This window comes from Homarus americanus, unplaced genomic scaffold (genome assembly GCF_018991925.1).
Source record: "Homarus americanus isolate GMGI-L3 unplaced genomic scaffold, GMGI_Hamer_2.0 scaffold32583, whole genome shotgun sequence".
Taxonomy (NCBI): Eukaryota; Metazoa; Arthropoda; class Malacostraca; order Decapoda; family Nephropidae; genus Homarus; species Homarus americanus.
In genome coordinates, this window is record NW_024713129.1 from 37,745,332 (window position 1) to 37,759,931 (window position 14,600).

The following is a 14,600-nucleotide window of genomic DNA, read 5'->3' on the forward strand; positions in this document are numbered from 1 at the left end:
GTCCATGTATACCTCGCTGAACAGATTATTCTATAAATATGATGGAGTTAGATAAGAGTATGCACACACATGATAGCAATGATAGGTCTCTCTATTGTAGACTTTTGCATATTGTTTTTTTGCAGACTGAACACAGGTGACACTCACACCACGTATCCTGCAAGACTTCTGGTTATGCTAGACGCGTGCTCAGCCACACCCAAAGAAATATCAACGTACTGAGGCGCGTAACTGCTGTGCCTTGGACAGGGTACATATAAACAGTTATGAAATTAGACCTATGAAATGCGTCACCCACCTTACAAGTGCGTCTGTGTTTGAGAGTCTGGGAAGATTTCTCTTATGTATGTCAGCCAGTGTGTGATGTTCTAACTTATGTCCAGAGACGATGCTGACACAGGGGTAATGGGTTTCCATCAGTGGTACTCGATTTATCCAGTGTCACTCCTGGTGGTGGTTCTCTGGCTTTAAAAGAATAAAATTGACGGAGGCCATTAAAGCTGAAGAGTTACGTCACGAATTATCTAAAACAAAACATTGTTGACTTAGCTAACCTAACTAATCTTATCTATTATAACCTAACGATTAGAATAGTTCTCTTATGCTAATTCTGCTTGAATAGTTTTCACAGTAAGACAGTTTATGAAGTTTAACCAACAGTATATTAAAACACTGAACTAAATTTAACATAACCTAAATAAGATTAGTCTGGCTGAATTTATGATATACTTAAATTTGAGTTATGTTCAAACACTATCAGATTTTTCAGATTTGCCCCGAGGGGGCTAGTTTATTGGGCACCCCCTTACATCCTGAGCAAGGTGAAGCGCAGAAGCGTTTACAGCGCCCAACAGGGAAGTATGAAAAGTTCATACTTGCCTTTATGACTCGTACATTAAGGGCGTAAAAGCCTGAAGGGTCATAGGTTTTGTCAAGTTACATAAAGTGAGAGAATGATGAGTGTGTGGGGGGAAAGTTCCCGGTACATTTTATCTGTTTATGGCAAAGAGTGGCAGGTCCCTAATAATGTCAAATGCCAGGCCTGTGACTAGGAGGAGGGATATCTGGTCTGGGAGGGAAGAGGTGTTGGTAACGGCTGGGGACCTATAGGAGGAGGTCATAGGGCAAGTGAGGATGTAGTGAGAGAGGGTGTAAGGTTCGAACACTATTACTGGACGCTGAGTGAGGTTGGTGCCCGAAGAGGGTGACATGAAGGACCGAGTGGCCTTAATAAATCAATAAACATATACAATAAGGCGTTACAAACTCACAACCTGAATCTGACTGAAAAGATGTATAGTGATTAATTTAGTAACAACACAATGGTAGTTAATTTTCTTTTTGCATTTGATTACTTGAACAAGGACTTGCATGACATAAATACGTGAATGTATAAGAAAAGTTATGCTGCGTATATCCTGTTTTGACACTGGTAATGTTTATTGCTTTATGAATTTTTTATTCACATTCGTGTGGTGTTGTTTTACGGCTGATGCTCAACTGAGATATGGATTACAACAGGATGATACGACGGGTTCTTCATCACGCCATTCTTCTGTCCTGTTACACTTACACCCCCTCCCCATCCCTAATATCCATCACTGCCTACCGTTTCCATCCCGCCCAAGCCCACACTATCCCACAAGTCATGGTCCCACTTCCCGGTATAATCCCGGCTCGTTACGCTGCACCACGTCTGGTATTCAGCACCCCCTCCTCCTCCTCCTCCTCCAGCCGTCCACACTACCTCAATCTCCATTTATCATTAATTTATATTTCCTTCAGGTCCGGAGGAAGTGTGTGTGGGTTATGATGATGAAGAAGATAGAGTAAATTAAATGTTATGGTGCTGGAGAAATAATAAAATAAGCAGACCAACACTGACCGTGTCCTTGTATCGAGGCTGTTTTGAAGAGGTCTAAGGGTAATATTGTCTACAGAGGAGACTATTATCATCATTTAAGTGTAGATGGCGATGAAAGGAGAATTTTAATTTTAATATTTTTTCTCTGTTTACTGTTGTTACGAGTGAGAGTTCAATGGTTGGTTGTGGATTCGCAACGTGAACGTCTTTTGTTTGTGACGTCATTTCAGCTCGCTTTATTTACATCCCAAGCCGCGTGACGTTTGTATTAGGCCGGTGTCGTGCGACAAACCTTCCGTGCGCAAAACCTTCCGGGGTAAATGCTTAGTTTTGGGTATTAAATTTAATTATTTTGTACTGTTAGGTTAGGGCAGGTTAGGTCAGGATTCCTTGGGTTTGATTGGTTCATTTTTTGTGTACTTACCCCACAATTTCCATCGACTTCAAAACCCTTCCCACTTTGTGCTTTCATTGTCTTTGGTAGTGAGTATGTTTCATATCATCCTTATACTGTCTTCAGTTTGCCCAAGATATAATGGGAAATTCATTCAAAACCTTCCGTTACCATATTTATTAATATTTTCAGCTCTCACAAATCAACCACAAATCAATCATACATCTTAGATGTCGATAATGAACATCAGTAATTGCTGAGCCCGGAAGGTTTATCGCACCTGAAGATTTGTCGCATGACACCTGCAGTGATAAGTTAAGTATCTCCTTCCTTATTGTACAGTATATTTCTAGTGGTATAACGTGTAAACCTTGCTCGAGTTTTAGAACACCAAGTACAGTATTACATGTGAGATTGTTAATCATATTTTTAGAGTTCCATGGAAAATAACTTACTTATTTAAGAGGTTTCGTGTGGTGGATAGACCACGTTGTTCATGGTAGTTTCTAGACTAAATAAGTGTTTAGTCTTTACTTTTATGTTCATTATTTTGTCACTCGGTTGAGTCATTTATTTGATCAGATTTAATTTGTATTTGTTTATTTTTGTACATTACTGATATATTTGTTTTATTGTTTGTTTGTTAATATATTCTGTAATTAAATTTACTCCGTGAATTTCAATATACCACATAGTAATGAGGTGATGATTTTGGTGGGATCTATAATACAAAGAGAAGTTGAATTTGTGATTTTGTTACAACCTAAGAGGCCTAGGGTCGTAACACTGTTTTTTACACTTAATGGAGAGGTGAAATCATATTTTTTATGTTCAAACATTTGTTATGATTTTATTTACTTTACTTCTTGTGGAAACAAATAGATTCAACATACTTTTTGCTAGAATTTCATATACAATATACTGTGATACTGTGTATTATATAATCATACTTATTTGGGAATGTTAATCACTATTTTATTTCACATTTCTTTTGTACTTTAATTACAATTTCAATACAGGTACAGTACAGTACAGTTCTTCTAAAATCTTTCAAGAGTGATAATTACTATTACTGTATTTGAAATTTCAAATTAAGTATGATTACTGTATACTGTACAAGTGTACAGGTACTGTGATAAATTTGGTTTTGCTTCTTGTTCTTATTTAAAGGAACTAAAATTGTTTATATATTTCTCTGACACTTGCAAACTATTTCAATACAGTACTTCGAAGCCTTTAAAATTGTGTACATTTATTATTTCAAGAAAATACTAAACTATTTGAATGATATAATTTTACTTATACTGAACTGTACTGTACTGTACTGTGATATATTTTTCATTAGTCATGCCAGTGTAATCCCTTCTTAATTTTGTTATAATTGAAATACTGTTTCAAGTTGTACTGTGATAATGTTTGGAGGAAATAAAATGTGTTAAAGGCCAAAAAAATTATTGAGAAATACCTTGATAATAAAATCTATTATCTAAAACAATTTTTTTACCAAACCAATAATGCTTCCATTTACCCTTACACTTGCTCACCTTCGAACAAACTACAGTATACAAATCAAAACCATGTATCAATTACACCCAATTCTACATCGATGTAGTTCAGCTGTGTTCCCTCCAGGGATTCCAATATGGATATGAGACCCATCAATGCAGCCAAATACACCAGACATCCCTGTAATTTTGTGAAATTCATCTACAAGGTTTTGTATGTTGCCTAATTCTGGAAAGTGGACGTAATCTTTTGCCGTAAGGGTCAAAATAGTTGCAAAGTTCCTGACAAACTTGCAAGCTGATGAGACAGAAATCTTCAAGCAGTCTGCCATACTAATTTGGAAGCTACCACCCTAACCTCTTCACCAGAGAATGATTCTGCCGTCCACTCTAGTGCACTCTTGAGGACTAGACTTAGGTTAACGCCTGTATCCCTAATCACTACACTCTCCTTCTCAGGACCTCCCTTCAGGGCTATTTTTCCCTCGGTGATAAACGGTTCAAAATTCACATTAGACCCGTTTAGTATTATGGTGTTTGACATCTATCACATCTTGGAGAACATATCTAGGATTTCCCAAAGACACAGTTAACCCAGCTGACTTCTGAATATTCTTACATTGATATTTACCATGACCAACCTTACCAAAGTTAAGACATTTCATTGGTGGCTTCCCTTGCCAACCAGCAAAATAATTCTGATATTGCCCTTGATATCTTTCACCCATGTTACCATGAGACATTTGATTATTTTGCCCCTTTTGATAACCTGAACCTTGGTTTTGCTGCTTAGCACCCGATGAGATATTTTGATGATATTGTTTATTAAAGTACTTGCCTCCACCTAGTCTGTGTGAGATATCTTCTCTGTACATCTTATATGCCACTGCCAACCGATCTGCCAATCGTGCAGCTTCCATTATATCCTTGATTTTACCTTTATTTATCTCATATTTCATAACAGGATGTACTAAACCTTTAAAATGCTCCACTAAAACCATTTGTTTCAAAACCTCCAAAGATATAATCTCCTTAGACTTACACCACCTATCAAATTTCATTCCACATTCTCTACCCAGTTCCAAGTAGGTTTGCTCAGGTAACTTCTTAATACTTCTGAATCTCTTCCTATACACTTCTGAATCTAACTCAACAGTTTTCAGAACAGCCTCCTTCACAGCCTCATAATCAACAGACTCCGTCAAACTTAAACAAGCATATGCCTCTCTCGCTTTGCCTTTAAAACGAGTCTGGATCAGAAGAGCCCAATCCTCTCTTTTCCAATTTCTTAATTTAGCCACCTTCTCAAACTCTATAAAGAAATTCTCTGCTTCTTCCTCAATAAATTCTGGCAAATGACTAATTCTAGCATCTGCTCCTTGGCTACTATGTCTCATAGACATTTGCTGCCATTCTAACTCCAATTGCCTAAGTTTCACCTCTTTCTCTGCCTGAATCCTCTCTCTCACACTCTCTGCCTCTCTCCCTTCCTGGATCTTCTTTAACTCAAATTCCAATTTAATTTTTTCCAAAATGATGCTCTCACTCATGCCTGTTCTTGTACCCAGACTTATTTCATCACCACTCTCCATGGTATAATTTGCACTTTTTAATACTCCAAAAGAAAGTAATTCTTCCACTAATTCTCTCTGCATGTCACCTTTAGCATTACATCTCTAAGAGATTTCATATAATGATGCTATGTCACATAATTCCTTCTTAGTTCACTGATACAAATAATGCACGTCTCTAGTTGTTGTAAATTGTTCAACACTTCCCATTGTTATCACTGATTAGTTCAACACCAAAAATACAAGTAAAATCTACCTTACAACACAGTAGATACAACACTAACCACTTACTTGTATTGTTACACTGCCTCACTATTCATAATCCACATTCCACAATGAACAATCCCGGACCAAGGCCCCCATATGTCACAGTCTCCCTTATGCTGTAACATAAATATAATCAAGATAGGAAAATAGAGCATTTACATAAAAAGTAAATTGAACAAAAATGGTTTTACACGTGCTGATAGCTTCCACAAAATTTACATTAATATCAGTCATATATCTTAATCCAACAATATGTTCTCTGTCTCTACTTTTCAAGTATGATTCACAAATAGATAATAATATCTTATGACTACTAGAAAACACTGGAATACCCTTATAGTGGGGCAGCTAAATGCAATTTTTCAAGAGAATCATGCAAATGGTGATACAAGCACCAGATTTGGCATGGTAATTCTCTAATGGTTAGTAGTCAAGTCTGCCTGAATGGCCATTTGAAAATCCAAGATGGCGGCCATTTTTCAAGATGGCCGCCATATTGACCTTCAAAAGTTGAATTTTTTCTTATAAAAAATAATGTAATTGGTCAATCTGAGTGATCTTGGTGTCGATATGTTTGTTTTCAAGCATGCTCAGATGATTTTTTATAGTTTTAAGTCCATTGTAACATTTATATCCACATAAAATAACACTTTTAGTAAAAAAATACAACAAAAAAGAACTTACTAAACAAAAAGTATTCACCATTAGCACTGGTTCCTGTGACTTCTCCTGACAGTACATCTCTGTGCATTTACTGCTGTTCAAATATGCAGCTGCAAAGTGCTGTGCAGGAAAGTTCAGAGAGAAAGCATTTGCATCTCTGGTTGCAGTCTTTCTTACAGGAACATTTGGTCAGCTCCTGACAGCATGTCGCAATCGGGGGAAGAGTCGTCCAACGTACCTGCCATGCCTCTCCCTTCTGCGTCCATCCCCAGTTGACAGGACTGCTGGTTTCTGGATTAGAGATTGTTGCCTGGCCCCAGCTGATACCAGCCTGGTAGGCAGCCCACTTTGCATGTTTCTTGAGGGCTGCCTGGGTTGGTGGAATGGAGTCATATGGTCTCTGCTTGCGGGAAAAGAGATTTAGTCTTGCCTCATCTACACCAGTGGCTGCACTAGATCTGTCGTACATGAGGACAACAAATCTTTCCAGCTTCTGCAGGTCAACATCAGCAACTGTTGTTGGACATTGGCTGAGTTTGGTGAATGTTTCTAAAATTTCATCACAGACATTCCATGTCTGCCATGCAGATTTCTTTCCTTTCCCACGGAAGCCAGACACAACGTCACAGCCAGTGAAAGCATGAAAGTATAGGATCCCACTAGCTTTCTTAGGCCCTATCGCAGAAACTACATCATGAACTGGAATCCATCGATGACTGGCTCCTTGGCCAAAGGCAATTCACATGTTTTCAAGACCAAGCTCCTTTACTGGTGGCAGTACAGATACTGCTATGACGACCACGTCAGTGTCATTAGCCTTGATGATGAGGGACTTGCTACCTTCCATTGCTGCATCCCTAGCATGCACAAATATTCGTGTGTCTGCTTCCTCATGACAGCATGGAGCCACAGCTTCTATGGACTTCTCTGTGTTGCTAATGGCATCTTCTCCCTTTGTCACAAGCGCCGTGTTTGTCGTCTGTGCTTCACACATTTTCTCCGCGAGAAAATGGAATAGTTCTGTCTTGTTTTTGTCATCTCGTAGAAAGCTTCTCCAGTTTTTGGGAGTCTTACTGGTTCCTGTAACTCTTCTCCTGATACCCTGTCCTCTTTTCGACCTGGCTTCAGACTTGACTTTTTGTACACATCAAACATTACATCCACCCTATTGTATTTGGCACCATAGAATTCCACTTTGGGAAGGATGTCTTCTCTGGCATAGGCATCAAAAGTCTTTGAGGTGCGTGGAGGCAGGGCATTGATCAGTGTTGAGCCAACTATGATGATAGCATCTCCATGTGGTTCTCTCTCTGTAGCATTCACTTGTGCTTGAAGAATTTCAGCCAGCTGTGACTTCTGACATGTATGAAGCTTGCTGTTGTCACTGAATTCTTGCAAGTCATGCTGTCTGTTCTGACTGGAGATGAATAGTCTCGAGAACAGCTGACAGTCATCTTTCAGTACCTTCTCTTTGGAACTGCTAACAACGTGGTCATGTTTGAAGAAGGAGGATCTGTTTTTCTTAATTGGATGGTAGAACAGACTTTTACCTTCCTTCTTATCCTGTTGACAAAGACAACACTTTGCCCAGTCAGTGAGGAATGATTTGTTGGTAGATTTTGTGTCCATAACTATTTTTGATCTTCAGGGCCGAGGGTTTATCCTTTTACCACCCTGATGAGTACTTTCTTGTATGGGATACAACCAGGTTCATGCCGTTTGCTCTACACCTAGTCCGATCGATCATCCAGTGTCATCAGTCCCGTGCAATCTGTACACCATCCAGATAACTAAAGCCCTGTTATCCCTGGCTCGGCTCTCCCGCGCTGGCACATCCTGTCAATTCAGGTGCGGCTGCTTAACTGATTTGGGGTTGGTTAAGCAGCATTTGGGATAGTAAGCTGTTGCAGTATGACATGCTTTTTCTTAGCTGGGTTGCACAGCAGTGATGTCACCAGTGTGCCCTGGTAGTGACCGACAATCACTCCCTCACATGCAGAGACCCTCTGCATGCTACCCTCACCTAGTTGGAAAAAACATAAAACCAGTACATATAACCAGTCATAAATAAGACATATATATGTATCTGAGGGTATCAGAAATAGAAAAAAAATCATCTGAGCATGCTTGAAAACAAACATATCGACACTAAGATCATTTAGATTGACCAACTACATCAATTTCTAAAAAAAAAAAATCATCTCTCGAAGGTCAATTTGTCAGCCATTTTGAAAAATGGTCGCCATCTTGGATATCCAAATGGCCAATTAGGCAGATTTGACAAGTAGCCCCGAGGGTATGATCATGCCAAATTTCATGCTTGTATCACCATTTGCACGATTTTTCCATTATCCGTTCTACTATTACAGCCAGTGGGTTTTTTCACGATACAAAATGCCATGTCCTACACCAATAATACCCAGAGAAAGCTTCTTCTCCTTGTTCCAATACGATTTCTCTAACTTATGCACATCTTTACATTCTTCATTTAAACCACTGCAATATTCTCACATTGAAAACTGTTTCAAAAAATAATTTATTAATGTTCTTTAATCATATCAGTTAGTAAAACATATCACAAATTGGAATAACAAAACATATATCACAATAGGGTGTCAGGAAAATACGAGACACTTAATGGGATGACTGAGGAAAACATAAGTACATAACACCTGGTAGAAACGTATTAATCCCTGGTGAACACCATGTTTGAAACAATGATCTCATCCAAACTGACAATATCTATTGGTGACACTTCACATAAAGTTGGAACTTACCAAGCAGTTCATCAAAGCATTGAGTGCTGAAAGTGATGCCTTCAAGCATATACTTCTAATGCTCCCAAAAGTGTCTGAGGCCAAAGTCAAAGGTGGCATATTTGTTTGATCACAAATTAGGCAGATGTTGACAAAAAATAAATAAAAATAAAGAAATGGAAGACAAAATGTATACTGTTGAAAAGAATGCCAGGCAAGCAAATACCAGATGTGTTTCTGAGCAATAAGAAATGAGAAAACTACAAAGAACAAGTCGAAAATTTGATTGTACGATACAGAGAGCTTGGGTGCAAAATGTCCCTGAAGGTACACTTTTTGAACTTACACTTGGGCTTCTTTAGAGAAAATTTGGGTGCATTTCGTGAATAGCAGGTGAACGTTTTCATCCGGATATCTAAGCCACGGAGAAGAAATATCAGGGACGATGGGATAACGTAATGATGCGTGACTACATTTGGAGTTTGATTCGAGATGTCCACAAGGATCACAAGAAAAACTGTCGTTCAAATGTCCATTTTTAACATAATGTTTTAGTTGATTTTAATTTGTAGTAATTATTGATAAAGAACTTTTTGTTTTGTGATGTACAATGAAAGACAAAAGTCGTGTCGTGAAATTTGGTGAAAAATATGGCTTAGGGCTAAACTTTTGGTGCGCTCTGCTTTGTGGTAGGGGACCCTCATAATGTTTCACGAGTTATATTTAGTCTTCGGATAAAACCGCGACACGACTTTGTCTTTGATTGTCCAATGTGCACTATAGTTTTATCTTTTAAGACATGCTAGTTAAATAACCCTATCTTCAACAATAATATCAAACGTTTTTATCAACAATGCAATTTTTTTTATTTCGGTTGAAACCATCGGTATGATAAACTGCTATTATATGAGGAAATTATTGATGTTGTATAAAAAGTAACGTCACTTTTAGTATCATTGCCCCCAAAACAAAAATAAACTATAAAAAAAATAAGATAAACATATTTCGAAATATTTGATACCCAGTGTAATGAGCCACAATCTTAATAGGTTTCGCATCAGCTTTTACAGATCCCAACCTAACCAAAGGTAACTTGGCCATTCGGATTAGAACTCATTAGGATTGGGTCCTACTTGAGGACTAAGAACCAGTTGGACTGGAACTCATTAAATCAGTCACCCCTTTGTACCCGTCTTTGCTTTCCCCTACACACACACACACCAGAGAAACATTAAATAAACTTTACAAGTGAATAGTTATCTAAACACGACATAAAGCACAATGCCGAAGGAGAAGTTCTTAATCTTTAGTCTGGCTTGTGAATTTGACGTTTACACGACGAGGAAAACTCGAGAATAATACAGTTCCTCATTATGCTCTTGTTTATATTCATCTCACTTGCTTACAGCCTGTCGTGGTTTTTCTTAAATTTCTTTAAGTTATGTTAAAATTATCTCATGATTAGTATTGTAACCCTTCCTTGACTCACGTTACAACTTTCTCATTCTTGGCACTGTTAACTTCCCTCAGCTATGTTAAACCTCTCATTCTTGTCATATTTCCCTCGGTCATTTTTAATGTTCTCTTAGCTCTGGTACTGTTAACTTTCTTCGAATCGCGTTAACGTTCTGTCTGTTATGGTTCTCTTAACTTCCTCTTTAACTATACCTTAGTTGATGTACTGTTAACTTTTTCTTTATCGCGTTAACTCTGTAAGTCATGGTGATTTTAAATTTCTATCAGAATCTTATTGTGAGTTTATTTTCACTCATATTACATTTAAGAGTCGTATTGTTAACTTTTTTCTCTCGTAATAGATTAATTTACTTCCAATCGTGGCATTATCTTTCTCTTGGGCTAAATGTTGACTACTTTCTCTAAGTCATATTAACCTTCTCTTATTCGTGATAATGTTAACTTTCTTTCGGTCGTAATGCTGTTAACTTTATTTTCAGTTATGTTAACTTCTTTATCGTGGTGATACAAATTATATTTTTCTTATTGTTAGCTTTCTCTAAGTCATGGTAATGTTACTTTCTCTAAGCTGTTGAGTTGTTAACTTTCTATCGGTGACCTTATTGTTAACTTAGTCGTAATTATATTAATATCATCGTTCTCTTAACCGCATTACTGTTAACTTCATCTTAGTCATGACTTCTTAACTTCCCTTCTATTAAATTTCTCTCAGTAATGTTTACTTTTCTCATTGATTGTTTCTGTTAACCTTCTCTCTTGGTCATCGTACTGTTATTTTTTATTAATATGGTGATGTTAACTGTCCTATTGTTTTGATAATTTAGATTTTTTCTCAGTAATTTTGATATCTCTCTATATATTCCTCTCTTACGCATGAAAATACAGCTGAGAATATTCCCTTTATGTTCAGTTGTTCACATCACTGTCGAAATTTAGAGCAAAAATTTTCAGTCTTCTCTCTCTCTCTCTCTCTCTCTCTCTCTCTCTCTCTCGTCACTGGAGACTTTTCGCAACTCTCAGCATCAGTCAGGGAGAGAGACACCACCCACTCTCTTCCCCCAACTCCACAGAAAGCTGACCCTTCGCAGCTCTGACCTCTGACCTTTTAACCTGCTGGAACAAAGTTCCCTGGTGATGTATCAAGGTTGATCCTCCGCCTACTTGCTGACATCATTCACGATTGAATTACGGTGTTGGCAGAGAGACAAACACACAAACGGACAGACAGGACCAAACGCCCTGCCTACATCTTGGCTCCGGGTAAACAGGGTGTACATAAATTATCTACCTGGGAAGACAAAAGTTTGAGAACGATTGTGTGGCAGGGAGACGTATATTATATTTCTAACTGAGGAATGAAGGTAAATGTATAGTCAGGTAGAGAAAGAAAATATAGAAGGAACAAAGGAGAGTTAAAGAGTAAAACTAATGAAATAAAAAAAATGAAAAAGAAGGGAGAGAAAGAAGGAAAATAAAAGAGCATGGCGAGAAAAAGAAAGTATATGAAAGAGCATGGCGGAAGGAATAAATTAAAGATGATGGAGAGAGAAAAAGATAAACTGGAAAAAAAATGAAGGAGCCAGTATAAATAGATTAATAGGGAAGAGATAGAAAGCCCCCCAGAGATACAGAGTTTCAGTGATAACTACCGATAGTTATAACTGATTTGAAACTAAACAAAGTTTTATTCTCACTTTACCAAACGTTATTCTAATATCCTTACCCACACTTGATAACCTTAAGTTCCACCTCTTCCTTCACTTCATAAACTATAGTTTCAGTCTTTGTAAGAGCAGTCCGTTATATTTTACAAATTTATTTACATCCTTTTAAATTATTTCATTCCATATAATTTTTCTATATATATAATAATCTCAACTATTTTTTATTTGCAATTTGTCTTCTTCTAACATTAACTTATGACTGTGTATATTGTTTAAATGAATCTCTGTACGTGTGTTAGGTCATAAAATAATATTCTTGTCCTTTAAGTTGGTGATTATAAAGATCTTAATCAGCTACTGTTTAGTTCATTATATATGATTGGTCATTAAATATTTTATGGTTGAGTTTTAACAGACGGGTTTTCTTAGCTTTGATATTTTTGTAGATTTGATTTTCTTTCCATCTTAAAAATTAATTCGTAAAAACAAAATCATCATAGTTCATCTCTTACATGACCGCAGTGTTTTTGTCTTTTATTGATTAATATTTGCTATTTCAATTTCCTGTCATCTGACGAACAAATATATTGAGAGGCGGCCTCTTATACCTCCTACGTGGCCCGCCTCTTAAATTCCATCACGGATCTGTTATGGCATTTATAGATGACCTTAAGTGCATTCTTATCTGACGTCTCGGAGCGTTATTAAAACACAACACACCTGAGCTAACTAACCCACCTTGAGCGGCTAGGGTATATATCATGAGGCGCGGGCCTGGTTGCTGCCCCTGGCACAAGAGCAGCAGACGTGGCTCGCCTTATCTCTTGGCATCTGAGCGAGCTCCATTACCTTGCAGAGCGATGCTTGTGTAGATAAGCCCCAGATAAGAGACCCACCAAAGGATCCCAGCTTGATTATCATGCAGGGTTCAATCTGTAACATCATCCTTAATCATCGGGAAAATGTTATCAACTTAGTTCGGGGTTATGATGCTGATAAAAGACCCCCAAACATCTTAAATGGCAACTGGGTGGAAGGCAACAGGACGCGCTCTCCCGCAGATCTCCATAAGAGATGTGTTGTAAAAATTAAAATCATTATAAACGTCGTTTATACTCAGGTTATAAAGTCTTCTAGTTTTCTCATGTATATGAAATATATATTAATGGGAATTTCTTGATCTTTTTTCTTTTTTACTTTAAATTTACTTAACAAGATTTATTTATAGCGCAGACTTTCGAAAAGACGAATGGGGTGGACAGAAGTAGGTGTGGTCAGGGTGCCTTCATGCTACACCGCCCATACACGCGCTAAGACCCTTCTATGATTATTACTCCTCGTACATAAGCCTAAAGGAGGACACCCTGCTGCATGTGGTAGTGGCTGGTCTTCTTTAAGTCAGAAAAAGTACAACCCTGGGGACATCGGCTCGTGGGTAGAAAAGCTACGCAATGTCCAGTGGGCAGTTCAGACGATGTTAGGTACGGAGACTGGATAGTCTTTGATACATTGTAAATTTTAGACATAATTAACAACTCCTAATAGTTTCGGGCATAATTAATGATCATTGTTAAGTACGAATACTAAATGGTGACTTGAAGATGATATTCTTAATCATTATGCATACATTATGCATACTGTGTGCTGTGGGAGTACTGCCGTAAGCCATGTCCTGTGGGAGTCCTGCAGTGAGATTTGTGCTGTGGGAGTCCTGCCGTGGACCGTGTGCTGTGGGAGTACTGTCGTGCGTCGTGGGAGTGCTGCCATGTGTCATACCAGTGTTGTGTGTTTTAATTATTGAATAGTTAAGTCCACCCTTTACGTTGTTAATACCAACTCTATAATTCTATTGGAAATAGCATAGCAACTGGAGCCCGAACAGAGACAACGTTTGGGTGGACTGATTTGTTGGCCGTACACAAGTTCTCACGAAACAGTTTGGGTACGGTTACGGCTGTAGTAAAGCAGGAAAGATGTCTACCTCAGAATTATTTGAGGAAGCAAAGCTGATGGGGCTCAGTGAACCTACTGAAATTAGGAATTATGTTTGTAATAGGCCCCTGTCTCATCAACAGAACGTATTATATAAATGGGTCAATACATCTGATATTATATTTAGATTCACCACCCTGTAACTTTCCACTGTCTATGAGTGAGACATGATATGGACACGTGAGCGGGCAACTCACCCAAGAGGGCGAGACCCATAGCTCAGCATTTCTGTAAGCACGCACTGCGATGCCCTTAAGCTTCAGTAGCTCACCTCAACTCATATCGTAAGGACGTGACCTAACGTTTATCATACATAAACGCCGTCACCTTCTCATTCACTCCTAGACAGTGAGACTTACGGTTGATATACACTCAGGAATTATATCTACAACCTTTTATAATAAAACAAAGGAACTACCGTTTGGGTTTCGTTACTTAAAACCCAAAT

At 38.0% G+C, this 14,600-nt stretch overlaps 1 long non-coding RNA gene across 2 annotated transcripts in view; it reads right to left on the bottom strand.

The window, feature by feature from the left end:
* Positions 1-297: 297 nt before the first annotated feature.
* The window catches only part of LOC121869977, a 60,119-nt gene continuing 45,816 nt past the window's right edge, over positions 298-14,600 (bottom strand). For both annotated transcript variants that reach the window (XR_006089618.1, XR_006089617.1), the window contains 2 exons: positions 5,626-5,717; positions 298-465 (listed from right to left, as the gene is read on the bottom strand). This is a non-coding gene — a long non-coding RNA (uncharacterized LOC121869977). The remainder of the gene's footprint in view (positions 466-5,625; positions 5,718-14,600) is intronic.